The following is a 6,000-nucleotide window of genomic DNA, read 5'->3' on the forward strand; positions in this document are numbered from 1 at the left end:
TTTTAGGCAATAGTTGATTTGTTTTAAATTTAAAAAGCTATGATTATATTAACTTACTCATATTAGATTCATAAGCCATTATTCAAAAACTTTTACAAGTCTGCAAATAGGGCACCAGCGTGTTTGACATATAGACCAGATCCAATTTTAGTTTTTCCCTTCTCTAAATAGCATGGTCATAGCCATCTATTATTAGTTTTTTCTGTAGCTCTTGATCCACACCACTGGGAGTCCTTAAAGTTGAAAACAATGTTGTACTTAGCTTTGAGTATCCAATGTCTTTGCTGACTTTTGGTAGGTGCTCACAAACTGTCTGTAAATGATAAAGTATGGAAGTCAGGTTAGATGCCCATCAGCAGGTGAATGGGTGAGGAAGATGTGGTCCGTATCCATAGTGGGGCTTTATTCAGCTTCTTTATAACAGGAAAATTTGAAATTTGAAGGAAAATGAATGGCTCTTAAAAGTATTCATATTAACTGATGTGTTCCAGACCCAGAATGACAAAAATATCTCATATATGTGAATCCTATGGAGAAAATATAATTAAAGCATGTGACAAGACCAGAAAAGAATCAGTGGAGGTGCTGAGAGAATAGAAGAAGTCTGCAAGACTTATTTAACATAAATGTGGAAAGGAGTCTGGGATGCATGGGGGACTATGTGGATGTGGTAAAGAGATAGGGGTAAGGAGGAAAAACTAATTAAAACATAGTGTTTGGGAATATCATAATAATACTTAATTTTTGTAAACTAACTTGGCAGTGAAGGAAAAAATATTCTCATAAATGAAATAACTGAATACCTGAATGATCATTGGTTTTCAATGACCAAACGTGTACTTAGTGACTTACAGCAGGCCACAGTTTATGCACATTGTATTAATCAGACACAATTCCGAGTTCTTTGGTATGAACAGATAATGCACAAAAGAATAATATGATTTAAATGTAGAGAACCTGTGGAACTGACAATAGGGTCCTGAGTTCCACTCTCAACTCTTACATCATCAGTGCCTTCAAAGGGTTAGCTTCCAGCACTCCAAAGACTTCAGCAAAGGGCTCAAATTGGGTCAAAGCTGTCATTGCTGATTTGCAACTCTGCTGGATGTTACATGTCACAGGGTTGTGTTTCTTACCCTCTATAGAGACTTAATTTTCATTTTCACACCCATTTTGCAAGCACTGAAGTGATAAAAGATTAATTAGGAAGTAAAAATACACAGTAGTGTGAATCTTCAGTTTCCTACCTGGTATCCCATCAGTTGCTGTGTACAAGTTTCCCATAACGATGCTGAGGCAAGCAACACCTTTGGAAGGACTTGGGTGCCTTGTTTATTCTGAAGTCAATTCATTTCTAAATCACACATCTAGGACTTCTTTGCCTGTTTCTGGAGAAGCAGGCTCAAAGGCACAGATGTGGTTGACCTTTAAAAAGGGGCTCCTCAGCCAGGTCCATGGCTTTACCTAGAAAAGCTGGAGAGTTCGTAGAAATGATGGAGAACTCGATTTGCCTCCTCATCTTGTATAGGTTCTCTATGTACCTGAGACAGTGTGTGTTTATTTTTTCATTCATGGAATACTTAATATCATGAGGCCATAGGAGACAGAACTGTGCTGCCCCACTATACAATTTGGGAAATATCAGCGTCCTTGATCTTAAGACAGAATAAGACCACTGCAGAATAAGGCCCATGGAATTTTCCAGCAGGGCTCTGAGTGTGGTAGGAGGTGGGACTGGTTGGTGGGTGGTGGGTGGTAGCAGTGATACTTTTCATGTTTACAGTTCTGGCAGTTCAGATTTATTTGGCGCTGTTCCAAGAGAAACTCCCAGTGGCCTGTAGTAGCTTGTGGGTTTTTTCTTTAGAATTTGTTGAATTTTCTGTTTTCATATATTTGGCATTATTATAGGAATAGGAATTCTTACATAAAATATCATAATCAACTTTAATTATTTGAGTGTCCACATAAATAAGTTTACTTTAATCTAAAATGTTTTTCTATTCAAAAGCACAGATTTGAGTCAATCTGTAAAGCAAGGGGACATATTTTATATGTGTGCATGTCACAAAGAGCTGATAGGCAGAATACATATGTAACTGGAAAAACTCAGTTGGAACAATGTCCAAGTTTAAAACTGATCACATCATTCAGCATACCATTATGGATGGGGGAAAATTTCACAAGGCCCCAAATATAGATAAAAGAGCTGCAGGAAACCAATGGGTGATGACAGAGGCAGAATAGGCATTCTCCAGGGATGCAACCCCAACTGAGCAGCCCTAAACATATATATGTGTATATATACACACATATATATAGTACCAACACTAAATGGACTCAGTAGACTGTATGTATTATGTATGTACGCTTATGTATGTTTAGGAACAATTAGGAACTTAGGAGAAATTATAGTGCACAGGAGATGGTGGAAGCAGAGCAGTGGAGTTTAAAATAATATGAATACAGTATTCTTACACCAAATTCTCAAAAATGTGAAATGTGAACAATTGATCTAAACAGATGTTTCATGTGACAAAGCATTCAACCTCCCAAGTGGTCAAAGAGCTGAACCTAAAAATCAAAATGTAACATTGCCCCACCTCTGTAACAATAACTAGTATGACTCTCACTTTGCTCTTTTCCTTTTGTTTCTTTGCTTTGTCCTTTTTCAGAATTGTTTGGTTTTGTTTTCTCTTATTTTACTGTTATTCCTTAGGTGCCTGTTCGTTTTCTAAGTAACTAATGCAAAAGTACCAAGGGGGTGTGGAAGAAAGGAACCTTTGCACAGTGTTGGTGCAGTGGTCATTGATGCACTACATTAATGCAGTGGTCAAGGAGAACATTATGCCTGTTCCTCAACGTACACATACTGCAATACCGTACAAAGGAAAGTCAGCTTTTCAAAGAGACACTTGCACCCACATGCTCCATACAGCACAATTCATAATAACCAAGAATGCAAACAACATGTGCTTCCATCAACTGGAATACCATTGAGACAAGAAAGCAATTTCAGTCATTTTCAGATGGATGGATCTGAAGACCTTTGTGTTAAGTACAATAAGCTAGGCACAGATAAACAAGCTATGCATTACCTCACTCGATTGGAATCTACAAAGGTCTGGAATTGTGCAGTGTATAAGGGCATTAAGCAGAGGCTGGGGGTAGTGGAGGAAGTGGGTGATGGTGCTAGGGTGACCAGAGAGTACTGTTACAGTCAGAAAGGAGCCAGAACCGCAGGTGCTGTCACTCTGTATAATGATCACAGGTTATACTTGTGTACTGAAAAACATCTGAAAGAAGAATTCTTCAAGTTTTCAGTGTAAGAAAGAGTGAATGTCTGAGGAGATGAATATATTTCACCTGATTCAAAAACTGAATAATTCATACGTGTATACGTGTATTGAAGGTGATGTGGAATCCATAGTATGTATGATGTTCATGTTTATGTGAGCTGGGGTGTATAGTTCAATTGGTGATGTACAAGGCCTTGCCTAGGATGTAAAAAGCCTTGGGTTTGATCCCCAGACCACACAAAGCAAACATGATAGCACACACCTGTAATCCCAGAACTCTGGAGGCAGAAGGGGAAGAATCCTCCTTACCTAGTGAGAGCAGCCTTAGGATGCATGAGACACTGGGTCAAAACAAAACAAAACAACTGGAAAACAAAAATCAGACCCACCCCTGCAAATAAGACAACCAACCGTGTGTGTGGTAAGTTCAGCTTCTTTCCTTGGGGCTTGGTGGAACTCAGGTCACTTGGTAAGAGAGAAAATGTGTTTTCTTCCTTTACATGTGGTGCTCTTCCTATAGTACAGTGGCAGGGAGAGTGGGAAGAACCCCTGAGGTAATCATTCCTTCCTAGTCTTGCTTTGATTAACCCATGTTTCTTCTTACATACAATTTAAACGAACTGAACACTTTCATTTTGTCTAACTTGCGGGCATCCTCTCTCACGCCCCGACTTTACAGGAGCTATTCTTGGTGAGTGGTGTTTTCTTTCTCTCTTCTGGAGCAAACCCTCTCTACTGGAGCCCTCATACTGGCTTTTCCCACCTCTGGGATACCTGTAACTTCCCTTATACAATTATAGCTCTGATTGTGTGTATTCTCACATCCATTTGCTCTCCCTTGGCTGTGATGCTGTGAATCAGGAGATGCTCAGCTGGGTCACAGCACCTAGCACAGTGCCTAAGGGCCTGGAGGCTGGTAGATATTTGCTTTGTAACTGTTATCTGACTACTGTGGAGTCTGATTATTTCTCCTCCGAACTACTGTAGCATGTAATGAAGACACTGACCACAGCCTTCTGTGGAGTGTGACATGGGGCTTGGTGGAACTCAGGTCTCTCTTTTGCACACATTTTGGTATAAACAACTTACTATGTACATTCTCTAAAATACAAGTAAAGGGGAGTGTTAAGAAGTACAGCAGAACCTAAGCCAGGTGTTTTGCTTGGCTGTACTCCAGGGGGGGTTTCTCCAAACTTTCTACATAATAGTACACCAAGGGCTTTCAATAGAACAGACAAGAATTCCATAGATCAGGAGGACATGACCACATGGACATGGGTCTGTTCACATCTAGGTGACTGGCTTTGAGTTGCACTCTGCAGCTTCTAGACAGATCACAACAATGAAAAAGCAGCTGGAGCAACTTTCACATGGTGATTTTATGAAATGAAATTATACAAACTATTTCTATTTATTCTGTAAAATATTTAATTTTTCCAAATATATAGTATATACCATAAATCACTTGGAATTTGAAAAAAAAATGTATATTTGGGCTGGAACTTAATAAGATATTTCCTTGGATAAGAAAACAATATAAATTCACTAGATATGAATCAGCCCTAATAAATAATCAAGGGAGTTTTATGGAAGAAAAAAAACACTTTTTCAAGACTATAAATCCATAAGGGTACAGACTTCTGAGAATATATTGACCTAACCAAGAGGCAAATGCCATTAAGGAAGATTAAATTAAAAGCTCTGAAGGACTTCAAAGTGTCCTTGTTTCTGGGGAATCTGTGGGGACTCAAAACTGGAAAAGGATTTTATACATAGGATATTATATCATGTTTATCATATTCTGGAGAAGGAGGTCAGTTTACAGTCTCTTTAATCCAGCAAGAGGTCCTCAAGTGACCGCTCAGGCAAGTGGGATAAGATTCAAGTCACTCACTAGAGAGTACCTACAATCTAGCCCATGCTTGTGACAAATATTCAAATAACCACAATGACTAAAAACTCAGAATTATCACCTAATGTCCTAGTAAGGAGGATGGGAAGGACTTCCCACAGGAGAATCTGTGAGAGATTTCACTCATGCCAGTGGAGCTTAGAGTTAGCAGAAAACCAGTGAGTCTTCTCAGAAAAGAGAATAGACAGGACGACAGAACCAGAACCCTTGCTGCAGCAGAGACTACTCGGGAGGACCCCATGAAAGGAAGCCTGCAGATCTGCACTGAGTGTCAGCTTTCTTGTCTCTTGTACAGGAAAGCTAGGGAAGGTATACAAATGAGGAAATGCTCAGATAATCAAAGCTCAGCTCCCTTTCCATAGGCATTGTGCCTGCATGCATTCAGGACCCTTGTTTTGTCTTTCTCAGTACAGACTTGATGCAAGCAAGGACAACTTTGCATATTATAAAGAAATACGAAGGCACATTCTTGAGCAGAGAGGGCTCGCCTCAGGAAACTGAGTCGCTTGTATTTCTGAACTATATTTCCATGTATGCCTAAAGCTTCTCCGGTAGAAAACATGTTCTAAAAGAAAAAAGGGTTGATAAATTAAAGGCAGTATGAGTAAGATACAAGGGTACAGATTCTGCAGTCAGTCTGGGATTCAACTTATGACTCAGCAGCATTCATGAGCCACATAGTCTTCCTTTTTTTCTTTTCTTTTTTCTTTCCTTTTCTTTGTATATATTTTTTATTTACATTTCAAATGTTATCCCCCTTCCCGGTTTCCTCTCTGGAAATCCCCTATCCCA

This window comes from Mastomys coucha, unplaced genomic scaffold (assembly GCF_008632895.1).
Source record: "Mastomys coucha isolate ucsf_1 unplaced genomic scaffold, UCSF_Mcou_1 pScaffold23, whole genome shotgun sequence".
NCBI classification, from domain to species: domain Eukaryota; kingdom Metazoa; phylum Chordata; class Mammalia; order Rodentia; family Muridae; genus Mastomys; species Mastomys coucha.